The 15,078-nt window shown below is 43.0% G+C and overlaps 1 long non-coding RNA gene across 1 annotated transcript in view; it reads right to left on the bottom strand.

Annotated features, from left to right (window-relative positions):
- The window catches only part of LOC146351325 (uncharacterized), a 31,673-nt gene extending 17,782 nt beyond the window's left edge, over positions 1 to 13,891 (bottom strand). Inside the window, exons 1-2 of the long non-coding RNA XR_014788893.1 lie at positions 13,627 to 13,891; positions 5,776 to 5,901 (exon numbers count right to left, since the gene is read on the bottom strand). This is a non-coding gene — a long non-coding RNA (uncharacterized LOC146351325). The remainder of the gene's footprint in view (positions 1 to 5,775; positions 5,902 to 13,626) is intronic.
- Positions 13,892 to 15,078: the final 1,187 nt, after the last annotated feature.

The following is a 15,078-nucleotide window of genomic DNA, read 5'->3' on the forward strand; positions in this document are numbered from 1 at the left end:
CTATACGTATGTTCTTGTGTACCCATTCCTCTTGAAGTATTTAAAACAATACTTGACAAAGCCTTACACTTTTGCTTGTGGTCATTTCTGAGGTTGCATCATATATACTTCTGCTTTAGCTGTTATGTCCTCACGAGTGAGACCTGCAACAAGGTATCACAGTGTGGAGTGCTTCTATTCAGTGTTCTAGCCAGCCATACCTTATTTCAGGATAGTGCATTCAGAATAGTGCATTCCATTCCACTCCATTCCAATCCATACCCCTACCCCCATCCCAACTTTCTGTTTTGTTATCTCCAACTTTGCCCACTGTGCGTCAAGGATGAGTCCTTCAGATGTCTGAGTTCTGATTCTGAGTCAGAGTTAGAAGTGCTAGATCAAAGCATGGAGGACAGACCCTCCCTTGAGCACCTAGATGCTAGGAGAGATTCCTCCAAAGGCCTTGACAAACAGATGGCCCAGGCTCAGTCCCTGCCCCCTTCCTCCACCGTAGGAACTCAAGTTTCCGAGGAGGAGGTGGAGGAGGGGCATGACATGGGAGATGCTAGGGCACATTGCAAAGCTAAGCAGGAAAAGTTAGGGGCAGGGCTCAGACACTCCGCTCAGATAGCCACTGTTGGAAGCCACCGTAGGAAGGAACCACCCTAAGAGAGTCATCACTGAAAAGCAAGCCTCAACATGACATTCATACCCAAACTGCCGGCAACTTCTCTACGCTCTAGTTCAACTCCTCTGCTTAGAGATTGTTGATTAGTTGTTTAAGGCCTGGGGCAGTCAGAGTTTTCTTGAATCTGCATTTGTAGAGAGGCTAGTCTCCAGCAAAATAAATTCATATTAGCCTGAAGCTTTGTCTATTGTGTTGACTGTGAAGGGACAGGACAATTCATTTCTGACACTGAGCATGGTCAGTAGGGATGTCAGAGAAATCTGCAACAGGCGTTTTCCAAATCACTGTAGTCTTACAGACCAGTTTTTTTTAACTTTTGGGAAAGGATTTGTGCAAATTTGCACATGTATTAATGCACATTAGCCCTAATTCGCATTAGCACAAGTGTGAATTAGCGCAAATGCACATTAATGCAAGTGGAATGAAATTCTCCTACATCCCTTAAAAAAAAATTGAATTCTGTCAATGAAATAGAATGGAATGATGGAATGAAAGTCTGCAAAACACAGATAGAATAGATTGAGTAAAATCAGTGCATTCCTAACGGTCAGTCTTCATGGTGCTGTTTTGGGTTTTGGTGTTGTTGTTTTGCCCTCTTAGATTTTTTGTTATATATTTTTCCCCCTATGTTTGCAAACCTTGGGGTTCTCACAAGCATGCTGATAGCTATCTTTTGTTTTTCGGTAGCCCATTTTGGCAGCATAGCATTTATAATTAAGCACCTGAGTTCACTATTAGTATAGATGATTATTCTGATCTCACCTTGGCATCAGATGTTGCTGAGTGATGCAGAAAGATCAAAGTTAGAATTGTTACCTATCACAATTTTTGTCAAAGCATCCCCATCATGGGGATCATCATTTGAATCAACCATAGAATCATAGAATAGTAGGGTTGGAAGGGGCCTACAAGGCCATCGAGTCCAACCCCCTGCTCAGTGCATTGAGTCCAACCCCATTCGTTTGCTGACAATATATTTTAAAGATGTATTAGAAAAAGAAATGCATAATGTCTTAACTCATTGCGAGGGATGAACTTAACTCCCATTGAACTCAATAAGAATTAAATCAAGGGATGACAAATTTGATTTCAATGGGACCCAACTTCAATTAAATTTCCAGCCCTTAAAAATACACTGTCCTCCTGAAGAACATTTAGGTTACAGTCCTATACTGACCTATCTGGGAGTAAGACCCATTGAACTCAATGGGACTTACTTCCAAGTAGGCATTTTTAGGATTGCACTGTTAAAAGTAGATGTTTCGGTGTCCAAATTCTGATGAAGCAGAACATCACATTATTTAAATTTATGATGGACCTTATGTAGCTTTGCAAATGTGAATCTCAAATGTATTCAAACGACTGGTGATCAATGCATACTAGACATCACACAGGCAATTTGTGTGAATGAGATTATTCTGTGTAAAAACAGAGTATTTGAATAGGTAGTGGGAAAACAGCTGAAAGTGTTTTCTTTTCACATTTTCTGGATTTCCATCCAATTTACGAAAAGGCTCCCCAAAAGATTTATATGAAACCTCCAGCGTTTAAAAAGGATTAGAGAATAACCCATGTTCACATTCATTGCATTGATGGATTGGAAGTAGGAATGATTTATCATGGTTCTTAAAAACAAATCTTGATGATTAGGTTAGAGCACACAAATTCTGAAATCAAATCAAAACGGGATGGTAAGATTGAAAACCCTACTTTGAGCCAAAGGGTATTCTTGTCAGAGGCACTTTAATCAATTGTGCCAGAGAGAAGCCTATACATCAAGGTGGTAAATTGTCTTGGGGCCTCATGGGCCTGCATATGCAATGTACCCTGAAATGAATTGGCTTTTTGGAAGGCATCTTCAGTCAACATGCACAGACTTTGGACTTCAGGTTAGCTTCAGTGAATTTAATCTGGATTAATCACTTTGGGAATACCACTTCTTACAGCAATCCCAAATACATTCACTTGGAAGTAAAGACTGGTGTATGCAACACATTTGACATGGTATATATAATCAACCCGAGCTTACTTTTGAAGTCAACTTGTGGACACAGTTTTGCACCCAAAAGAGTTGGAAACGCAATAGAGTTTTCTGTCTTCTCTCCGTGTGTGTGTGTATTGCATTTATATCCCGCCCTTTTTTCCTCTTGCAAGGAACCAAGGCAGTTTACATTATCCTCCTCTCCATTTTATCCTCACAACAACAACCCAGTGAGGTAGGTTGGGCTGAGAGTCTGTGACTGGCCCAAAGTCATCCTGTGAGCTTCCAGGGCCGAGGGGGGACTAGAACCTGGCTATAGTGCTTCCTTTCCAGGTATGGTTAATTTACTACTTATTTATTAAAAATTATTATATCCTGCCTATCCAGTTTTAGCAAGAAGGCTAACGACAACAACAGAAGAAAATCAAAATTAAAAACAATTTAAGAGAACACAAACAAGACCAGCATGTAAGATCAACAGTTCTGGCTCCAGGTTCTGGAGGGCCTCTCGGCAAGACACCCTCAATGGGACCCCTCCATCACTGAGTCTATCTTCTCACTGCCATTGTCATCAGCTGCTATTGCTCCTCCTCCTTTTCCTCATCATTACTGTCATCTGCTTCCATGCCAGGATGACAGCCAGTGAGCAAACGGACGGCAGCATCTACTGCTCCTCTTTCTCACCATCACTGTTGTCTGGGCCAGAGTAAGAAGCAGGTGAACAGGCAGGTTGCAGTGGTAAAGAGGAAAAGCAACTCCAGGTTTTTTTTGTGTGTGTTTTGTCAGTGGGCCCTTGCTGGGATATGGACATCAGCAGGTGCCCAGCCATGCCTACCCTTGACTCTGGCTCTGAAAATCAACAATAAGAGAGCCAGACAAAATAAATTTAAACTCCAGTCAGGCCAATGACCTCCAGAATAAAAGCATTTTCAGCTGGTGCCAGAACACCACCAGGCAGGGAGCCAGATGAATCTGCCTCCTACAGCAGGGCATTCTGCAGCTTGGGTGCTGGAGCAGAAAAGGCCATTCTCAGTAGGGATGTTAGAGAATTCCGCCATGGACTCTAATGAGGCCGGATTCTTTAGAATCCGCCCCCTCCCCCGGAGTCCGTGGCAGAACGGGGCAATCCCCCCAGTCACCCCGCAAAATTTCCCTGGGATGGAAATTTTTTGTTGGCTGTCTGGTCCATCCATTGTCCTGGTCTGTGGCTGCGAATGGCTGCCCCAGTCCACGGCCACCATTTGCATCCCTGTGTTAGCTGTGATAGGCTACGTAAGTATTTACGTAGCCTATCACAGCAAAGAGCAGGGACACAAATAGCGTCCGCTACACCATTTGCATCCCTGCCTTTTGCTGTGATAGGCTACGGAAATATATACGTAGCCTATCACGGCTAACGCAGGGACGCAAATGGCGTAGCGAGCGCCATTTGTGTCCCTGCTCTTTGCCGTGATAGGCTACGTAAATATATACGTAGCCTATCACAGCTAATGCAGGGACGCAAATGGCAGACTCGCTGTGGAGCAAAGCCGGCCAGGGAGGATTCCGGGGGGGGAGGGACGGATTACCTTCCACCCCACCGTGGACACCCCAGACTGGAATGGGGTGAGTAATCCGTACACCTCTAATTCTCAGTGCTTCCAGCAGCTACACCTCACATGGGAGTAGGATATGCAAAAGGCCAAGGGCCTCTCCAACTCATCTAAGTGAATAGGCAGGATAATATGGGAGGATACAATGTTTCAAGTATTCCGGTGTAATACTGCAGTCCTAAAGACCAAGGGTAGGCAAACGTTTTGGGTCCCATGGGCAAATTTGGCAATTTGAAAAATGGTCCTGGGTACCATAACAAGATGAGCACACTGCAAATGAAACCTTCAGCCTGCAGCCAACTGCCATATTCATTTCCTAAGAATGTCTCTGAGCCCTACATGTGGCCCAGAGGCATTCATAGGAAAAGAGGATGAGAGCAGCTAGAGGCCTTCTCTTTTCTTTGAAGTCATCCCAGCTGTCAGTAAGAAATTTTGTTATTAAAAAAAAGTAGGAGGGGTTGAGCACCTTGGAAGGCACCCAGAAAAGAGTCAAAGGGTGCATCGGTGCCCATGGGTACCACATTGCCTAAACCTTCCATAGACACTTACCTCGGAGTAAGTCCCATTGAACTTGATGGGATTTACTTGTCAGTGGATGTGGCATAGGATTGTATTGTATGTCTTTTAGGGTGCTGTGTCTTCCCTGCAGTGGACATTGAACTCTTAGGTTAGAGGTGCCAAGATAGTGATAAATCAGACTCAAAGGTTTGCTTACAAGGAGACTTTATTGAGTAACTTACAGCCCACAGGCATACCCAATGGTTGGATCAGATAACCTCTCTGAACCCCGAGCCATTGGGTACAATGGGTCTTATACTCTACAGGTTAGCAATAGGCAGCGTTTCAGCAGCACACACCCCTAGCGTTCATTCTCAGCATCAACTAACAGCACTTGGTTCTCAAGCATAGCCACCTGCAGCTTTAAGGTAAACAACCTCTGCTTCTCAGGCACAGCCTGATAAGGCTTCCTCCTCATTAGCAAGGAATGCCCTGAGAAGGCTGTTATCGGCCCTTTGAATCATCTGCACATGCTCAGAGGCTTACTAGCATGGGAACTGCACCAATAATGAACTTAAGCAAGTATTATGGATCTCTAGGCCCCTCTAACACTATAAATGACTTGGCTATGCTCCTGGGGCCAATACAGGTGCTAAAGACAATAACCATCACTTTGAATTGAGCCTGGAAATGGACCAGCAGCCAGTAACTTTGATATAAAAGAGTAGTCAGTTGCTTCAGAACACCGTCTCCATTTAAAACCTGCTGCATTTTTTTAACCAGCTGAATGCTTTTCCAGTTGCTCCAAATATAGTCTATCTATCATCTAGCTAGCTAGCTAGCTAGCTAGCTTTATAACTCACCTGTCAAAGAAATTATCCTAAGGCAGCTTGTATATAATGTATCCAGATATTCTTGGTAAGAAAAATGATGTATCTTGCAGTGTATCAGGAAAACAATGAGAGGATATCCATAGTATTGAATTAAAATCATGTTTCCATAGATAGTTTTATTGTCTTCCATACTTTTAAAGTTACCTTCTCCTTTGCTCCTTTCCTGCTTCATTGTTTAAATGCCAGCAACATGTCACATTGAGCAAAGCCTACTTTCCTCGGGAGCTTCTGACACTTCTTTCATCCATGCCTAACACCTTCACATGTCAGCTGAAAGAGAGAGATTTATGATCTATTTTAGTGTAATACTGACTCATATTTTATTTCACCTGTAGAAGAACTGTTGATCCTTAATGGCTGAAATACCAATATCTTCAGATGTGCATCTCTTCAGGTCCCACAGTTCTCCATCTCATTGCATTAATGCTTTCTATCCTATCCATGATCCATGATCCATGATCCCCTTCATGGATCACTGCCTTGTTGTGGCGAAGGGGCTTGCGTAACTCAGTGAAGCCATAAGCTATGCCGTGCAGGGCCACCCAAGATGGACAGGTCATGGCAGAGAGTTCTGACAAAATGTGGTCCACTGGAGAAGGAAATGGCGACCCACTCCAGTATTCTTGCCAAGAAAACCCCATGGAACGTATCACAAGGCTAAAAGATATGACGCCGGAAGATGAGCCCCTCAGGTCGGAAGGTGTCCAATATGCTACTGGGGAAGAGCAGAGGGTATTTCCAAGTAGCGCCAGAAAGAGTGAAGCGGCTGGGCCAAAGCTGAAAGGACACTCAGCTGTGGATGTGTCTGGTGGTGAAAAGAAAATCCGATGCTGTAAAGAACAATATTGTTTAGGAACCTGGAATGTCAGATCAATGAATCAAGGTAAGCTGGAGGTGGTCAAACATGAGATGGCAAGATTGAACATCGACATCTTGGGAATCAGCGAACTAAAATGGACAGGCATGGGCGAATTTAATTCAGGTGACCATCATATCTACTATTGTGGGCAAGAATCCCTTAGAAGAAATGGAGTAGCACTCATAGTCAACAAAAGGGTGGGAAAAGCAGTACTGGGGTACAATCTTAAAAATGATAGAATGATCTCAGTACGAATCCAAGGCAAACCATTCAACATCACAGTAATTCAAGTCTATGCCCCAACCACTGAGGCCGAAGAAGCTGAGGTTGATGGGTTCTATGAAGACCTACAACACCTTCTAAAACTAACACCAAAAAAAGATGTCCTCTTCATCATAGGGGATTGGAATGCTAAAGTAGGAAGTCAAGAAATCACCGGGATAACAGGCAGGCATGGCCTTGGTGTACAAAATGAAGCAGGACAAAAGCTAATAGAGTTTTGCCAAGAGAACACGCTTATCATAGCAAACACTCTTTTCCAACAGCACAAGAGGCGACTCTACACATGGACGTCACCAGATGGTCAATATAGAAATCAGATTGATTATGTCCTTTGCAGCCAAAGATGGAGAAGCTCCATACAGTCAGTAAAAACAAGACCTGGAGCTGACTGTGGCTCAGATCATGAGCTGCTTCTTGCAAAATTTCGGCTTAAATTGAAGAACGTCGGGAAAACCACTAAACCGTTCAGGTATGACCTAAATCATATCCCTGATGAATATACAGTGGAGGTGAGGAATAGATTTCAGGGATTAGACCTGATAGACAGAGTGCCTGAGGAACTATGGACGGAGGTCCGTAACATTGTTCAGGAGGCAGCAACGAAATCCATCCCAAAGAAAAAGAAATGCAAGAAAGCCAAGTGGCTGTCTGATGAGGCTTTACAAGTAGCTCACGAAAGAAGGAAGCGAAAAGCAAGGGAGAAAGGGGAAGATATACCCAACTGAATGCAGAGTTCCAGAGAATAGCAAGGAGAGACAAGAAGGCCTTCTTAAATGAACAATGCAAAGAAATCGAGGAAAACAACAGAATGGGAAAGACTAGAGATCTCTTCAAGAAAATTGGAGATCTCAAGGGAATGTTTTGTGCAAAGACGGGCATGATCAAGGACAAAGAAGGCAGGGACCTAACAGAAGCAGATGAGATTAAGAAGAGGTGGCAAGAATACACAGAAGAACTATACAGGAAAGATCTGAATGTCCCTGATAGCCATGATAGTGCGGTCACTGAAATTGAGCCGGACATCCTAGAGAGTGAAGTCAAGTGGGCCTTAGGAAGCATTAGTAACAACAAAGCTAGCGGAGATGACAGTATTCCAGCCGAGCTATTTAAAATCCTAAAAGATGATGCTGTTAAAGTGCTGCATTCAATATGCCAACAAATCTGGAACACTCAACAGTGGCCACAAGACTGGAAAAGGTCAGTTTACATTCCAATTCCAAAGAAGGGCAACGCCAAAGAGTGTTCAAACTACCGCACAATTGCGCTCATTTCACATGCCAGCAAGGTGATGCTCAAAATCCTACAAGCTAGGCTTCAGCAGTATGCGAACCGAGAACTACCGGAAGTACAAGCTGGGTTTCGAAGAGGCAGAGGAACTAGAGATCAAATCGCCAACATTCGCTGCATCATGGAGAAAGCAAGAGAATTCCAGAAAAACGTCTATTTCTGCTTCACTGACTACGCTAAAGCCTTTGATTGTGTGGATCACAACAAACTGTGGCAAATTCTTAAAGTGATGGGAGTACCAGACCACCTTACCTGTCTCCTGAGAAACCTGTACGAAGGTCAAGAAGCAACAGTAAGAACCAGACATGGAACAACCGATTGGTTCAAAATTGGGAAAGGAGTACGACAAGGCTGCATATTGTCACCCTGCTTATTTAACTTATATGCAGAGTACATCATGAGAAATGCCGGGTTGGGTGAATCAGAGGTTGGAATTAAGATTGCTGGGAGAATTATCAACAACCTCCGATATGCAGACGATACCACCCTAATGGCAGAAAGTGAAGAGGATCTCAAGAGCCTCTTGTTGAGGGTGAAAGAGGAGAGTGCAAAAGCTGGTTTGAAACTCAACATTAAAAAAACGAAGATCATGGCATCTGGCCCCATCACTTCCTGGCATATAGAAGGGGAAGAAATGGAAGCAGTGACAGATTTTACTTTCTTGGGCTCCAAGATCACCGCAGACGGTGACTGTAGCCATGAAATTAAAAGACGCTTGCTCCTTGGGAGGAAAGCTATGGCCAACCTAGACAGCATAGTAAGAAGCAGAGACATCACCTTGCCGACAAAGGTCCGTCTAATCGAAGCTATGGTTTTCCCAGTAGTAATGTATGGCTGTGAGAGCTGGACTATAAGGAAGGCTGAGCGCCGAAGAATGGATGCTTTCGAACTGTGGTGCTGGAGAAGACTCTTACGAGTCCCCTGGACTGCAAGGAGGTCAAATCAGTCCATCCTAAAGGAAATCAACCCTGAGTGCTCATTGGAAGGATAGATAATGAAGCTGAAGCTCCAATATTTTGGCTACCTAATGCGAAGAGAAAACTCCCTGGAAAAGACCCTGATGCTGGGAAAGACTGAAGGCAAAAGGAGAAGGGGACGGCAGAGGATGAGATGGCTAGATAGCATCACGGATGCAATGAATATGAACTTGAGCACGCTCCGGGAGAGAGCGCAGGACAGGAAGGCCTGGCGTGCTATGGTCCATGGGGTCACGAAGAGTCGGACACGACTGAACGACTGAACAACAACAACAACAACAATCCTATCCATTAAAATGCTGCCTCTTATTTCCTAGAGTTTAATTCCAACTTGTATTATAATACAGCCTTTCCTCTTGCACCATAAATCCTTGCTGTTCAGACAAATTCTGTCTCTCAGTTACTATATTTTTCGTAATACTGTCTGTTCTCTCACTCTCATGACTCATCCATAGAGTTACACAAAGGTCTTATTTCTCCTGGTCAAATTACGTTTCCTATGTCACTGCAGTAATATGGCAGGGTTTCCTGTCCTGTCCATCATGTACCAGCACTCCTAGTTTGATTCATATTACTTTTTAAGCAGGATTCTGGCTTATAAATGTTGTTTTTCCTGTAATATTGAAGCAGTATTCAAATACTCTGAACTGCAACCTGCTTTAGAAGAACAAAACATTATCATTATTTTTTATTTAAAGTCTTTGATATCCTGATCTTCAATCCAAGAGCATCTTGCCAAAGTGCTTAAAGCAATCAATCAATCAATCAATCCAGGAACCTTCTATCTAGGAATTTCTGTGTGCTTTTCCAGATAACCACTTTAAGAAGGGCTATAACAAAACTTTGTTCCATTTCATATTTTGTAAAAGGGTGAAGGCCAAGAAAACGAGAAGTATTTGGTAGAATCCTCACCCAGTTCTCTGAAATGCAAGCCTGCTCATTGAGCTTGCAATTCCTATCATGCTATGTTCTACATTTTCCTTCATAACCACACCTTAATCAGCTGCTGGCCCAAATGTCCCTGGCTCTTCTGCTGATGGTGTTGTTTCCAGTTTTCTAGGAGGAGTTGTTCTGGGTATTTCCACAAGTGAGCCCACCAGCCCATTCCTGCTATTGGGCTGAATCCAGTGTTGGTAATCTGGCAGCAGACTGGAAACTGCTAGTAGAATGGATTTACCCTTCCTCCTGCAGACCCACCAACCCAAATCTGCTTCAGATTGTTGGGGGACTATTCAGAGCAGATTTGTGGCATGCATGGGAAGTTTCGAGGGGGAGGACAGGGCACGGAGGTCCCACTGCACCAGTGGAAGTCCTGTTGCCTCTACAGAGGTCCACTCGCACGATGTTGGATCCAACCCATTATTTCTACTTCCATGTCCTGTGTCCATCTTTTGGCACAAACAAATCCTGGCAACCTAACACAAAACACCAGAAACAGTGAGAACCTTTATTGGGAGCAAATCAGGTTTCATAAACAAGCTTCTTAAATCTCACAGTAAAAGCTTAATGGTTGCAACTCTCCAGAAATCATATAGCTGATAGCAATTAGCTATAGGCTCAATATTTAATTCAAAGAACAAGTCAAAAGCTAATAACTATAACTGTGTCAGAGATCACTACAGCTTGTTTTCCTCATTACAGTCTCTACTGTTCAGAATACAAAGCTAGGGGCTCAAATGATTCCTGGCATAAACCATCCCAGGCAATCAAAGACAAGTGTTCTAGGAAAAGACATAGGTAAATCCACCCATGCAGAGATTTAGTCCAACCTTGAAACCTTTATTGGTACCTCTGCACTACATAGTTCAAGGGCTATCAAATCCAAGAGTGAATACATAGTTTTATGAGTAAGTCCAAAATAAATCCACACACAGAGAGATTTTGATGACTATAGCTTCCACTTTGATATCTCCATACTACATGGGTCAAGGCATAGAAAATCCGAGAGTTATGATCAGTCCAAGCCAGCAGGGCTTCTGAGCTATTGAAGATGAAGATACACAATCCATAGCAAAAAAATAAATAAAACAAATCAGGGTCTATGAAAAGTACAATAATACATTCCATGACAGGTTCTTAATGGTTCACAGATCAAACAGACAATTCAAGTGAAACAGACTAAATCCAAGTGAGAGTGTTCCTCACAGCTCAGATGGAGGGAAGTCTCAAAAATGAAGGGTTACAGGCAGTAAACCACAGATGATAAAAGATGGACATTAGAGTCGATGTTCCCATCAAAGGCTCCCAGCCTGAGCATCTGCTTAAAATCCAGGCTGGGGCTGCAGTAACACATCTCCTAATGATCTAATCTAATTTGGGGGTGGGGGGGAATACAAATCTCAACCAAAGAGCATAGAAGAGAGTAAGAATATCAAGGAAGGTTTTCCCAGCAACAAAGGCATGCACATAAGAACAGACATCTGCTTCAGTAGAGGCCTTGCCGACATCCTATGTCTTAGTAGTCCTTTATTTAACAATTCCACTCAGTAAATAATAATTTTCCAAATAATAATTTTCCATGAACCAAGCACTCCAAGATGCTAGCATGGCAACTGTAAGGATTGGGCCCAACATCTCTGCAGAAGCACTCCAAAGAGGTGTGGGAACAGATTCAGAGTCAGAGGAGGAGGTGGAGCTACTAAGTTCACAGGAGATAGGGCAGAGTAACAGTGGCAGAGAGGAGTCTTTCTAGATGCCAGCCAATCAGTTGGATGAAAGCCAGCTAGAGACATCTCCATCCATGGGAATGCAAAATCTTATGGTGGGGGAGGGGTTGGGAGTGACAGACCCAAGAATCAGATGTTGGGTGAGGAGGGAGGAGCAACTTCATGACTGAGAGTGGGACTGGAAAAGTTACTCAGGTTTGTACTATCGATTGGTGCCAGTTTCATTGCAACTTCCTAGCATACTGTAGTAATCAAAAGTAGCTTCTTGTAGTCTCATTAGCATTATGCCAAGCTGCCTAGAGAACTTAGCTCTGTGTTGCTATATTACGATTATTCAGGATTATGTCTGTAACCTGAAGCACAGCTGATCTGGCTCTAGCTTGCATAATAAAAGCCATTTACCAAGAGATCATCTTCATTGAGATCATCTTCAAGATGATTGGAGACTTGGCACTCAACAGGCAACTTACATTTTTTAGTGCAAAGAGACTGGGCAGGCATGCCGTACATATTATTAATTATTGCAAGCTCAAGATAAAACAGTAAATCTCCAACATAAAGTGAAAAAATCAAGTATTTAGGTTTTTTCCGACTTTTACCTTTGCTTCACGATAGGATGCATAATTCTGCAAGCTAGTATGCCATATTGTCTAAGAGTGTTAGCAATGCCCAATTCAAATGTCACCTTAACCATGAACTCATTAGATGGCCTTAGGCAAGTCACTATTTTCAATATGGGGATAATGATCTACTTTATAGTGGTGATGTGATATATGTGAGCATCTCATTACAAGCAACTGAACAGATTGCAAGTTGCTGAAGGATAAGGATGTCAGGCCATACCTAATGGACATATCTGAGGTCTGCTGTGATCTTTCTGATATCTCATTTCCAGGAAACATTTATGAAAAGGACACTAGCCAACTCATCAGCTCAGTTTAGTTTATCTGACACGTTTTAAAAGTTCAGCGCAACAATGAGGAGAGGATATTTTATTTTAAAGTAAAACAGGAGAAATCTGTATTCTAATTAGGTCTTAATGTCTAAAAAAGACCATATGGCTTATTTAGGGTCCTCCTCATAAGAACATAAGAAGAGCCATGCTGGATCAGACCAAGGACCCATCTAATCCATCATTCTGTTCATACAGTGGCCAACAGCTGTCGGCTGGGAACCCACAAGCAAGAATCAAGTGCAACAGCACCCTCCTGCCCATGTTCCCCAGCAACTGGTGTACATAGGCATACTGCCTCTGATACTGGAGGTAGCACATAGCCATCAGGACTAGTAGCCATTAGTAGCTTTCTCCACCAGAAATTTGTCTAACCTCCTTTTAAAGCCATCCAAATTGGTGGCTGTGACGTAACCCTCCCTCAGGTCCATCTGCTTTCACTTTTGGATGGCTGTCCTCACTGTCCCACAAGCTTCAGTTCCTAAATTCACCAGGTAATAGAGATACTCAGTATGCCTAATTCATTCCTTTACCCAATCAGGAGAAGTACCCAGGAAATAAACACTATTGGTAGTGCAGAAAGATGAAAAAGGCATGGGTTTTTATAATTTAAAAACAATCAAATTAAAGTTTATTTAATACAAGAGACATTATATCTTATAACTAACCACTCAGTTCTCAGTCTAATCCTGCCTACTCTACCCCTTCTAACTAGGGCTGTGCACGGAGACCCCACTTTGCTTTGGATGCTGCTTCGGACCGTCTGAAGTGGTCTGGCTTTGCTTCAGACCAATTCGGACCCCATCTGCTTCGACACAGATCCAAAGCAAGATTTGGACATCCAAATCACTCTTTTTTGAAGTTTTCCCATTGACTTGCATGGGAAAACACAAATGGCCATAACTTTTTCAGTTTTCAAGACACATATATAACTTTGGGGAATTCTTAGCTAGGGATGTAGAAATTGTGTACCTTCCATGCCACTTGACTTCCACAGTTTGCAGCCAGTACTCCGTTCCACCGTTCACAAGCCCCCGGAATTCTCTTTTTTTCCGCTCCGAAAATTACGAAGATAAATCTGTACTGACAACCATAATTCCGGTGCCCAGCCATCTCCATGAGTCTGCACAACTTCCGTAAGAATCGCTATTTTTCATAAATATTTAGGGTTTTTTTAAAAAAAATTGAAATCCTCCGTCTCCATTTACTTTCAGCCAAAACACTTCCTCTTCCTAGGGACTTCCCAATAGAAGGCTGTCTTAGGTGTGCCCGAATGATAAACTATTTGTTTAAGGCAATGCTGTTTTAAAGAAAGAAAGAAACTTTTTTAAATGACCATGCTGCTCCAGGACTGGCATGGCCATTTTAAAAGGTTTTTTTCTTTCTTTAAAATAGTGTTGCCTTAAACAAATAGTTTTATCACTCAGGCACACCTAAGACAGCCTTCTTTTGGGAAGCCCCTAGGAAGAGGAAGTGTTTTGGCTGAAAGTAAACGAAGACGGAGGATTTCAATTTAAAAAGAACACCCACAAACAAGGCAGTGAGCACAATTCATTTTTAAAAAATCTTATTTATTATCGGAATATACTACACTGCATTTTTATTTATGAAAATTTTGCAACTCTTTGCGGACGACGACAAAAAGCCACATGACTACTGGCTCCGCAGGACCTCGTGGTGCTGTTCCACAGACGATTCTGTGACAAGGACTGAAGGGGATTCGATCCCATTTCAGTCCGTGGCAGAATTCTCTGACATCCCTACTCTCAGCCGCCCTGGAGGGCATCCCACCTCCCAAATCCCAGACAATTCGGACCACTAGTTTTTGTGCTAGGCGCAAGTGAAATTTGAATTTTCAAGGGAATCTCTCAAAGCAAAGAACTATAACTTTTCACTGCTTGCACAGAAGTGAATGAAAATTGGGGCACACACATCCCCCCCCCCCCCCGGAGAGCATCCCACCTGCCAAATTTCAGACAGTATGGCCAGGGGGTTTTGTGCCTGGCACAGGTAAAATGTGCTCAGAAACTCAATCCAAAGTTCATAAAGGGATAATCAAGCTAGGTGTTGAAGCGGTGAGGAGGTCATTATCCCTGAACTTTGCTGTAGGTTTCTTTGAAGTGCAAATAGTACTACTTTCCTATTCACAGTCAATAACCTCAGGGTATCTTTGGCTGAATTGCCTGGGAAAACACTGGCTGGTAGGCAGGAAGCAAACAAAGACAGCAACCCTGCCATGTGGGCACATTAACTTGAACGAAGAGCAACAACAGTTGCTTTGCAACACACAGTGTAGTATTCTATTATTTAAATAATAGCTGTTACTGTGTGTATTCCGTTGCCCACTGTTTTCAGAAATGTGTACTATGTGTACTCCTTTAATACACACTGTTTGCTTGTCCACACAGTACAAGCACACGCGCG

This window comes from Heloderma suspectum, chromosome 3 (assembly GCF_057233095.1).
Source record: "Heloderma suspectum isolate Gila_16-S chromosome 3, 16-S_ref, whole genome shotgun sequence".
In the NCBI taxonomy this organism is placed as follows: Eukaryota; Metazoa; Chordata; class Lepidosauria; order Squamata; family Helodermatidae; genus Heloderma; species Heloderma suspectum.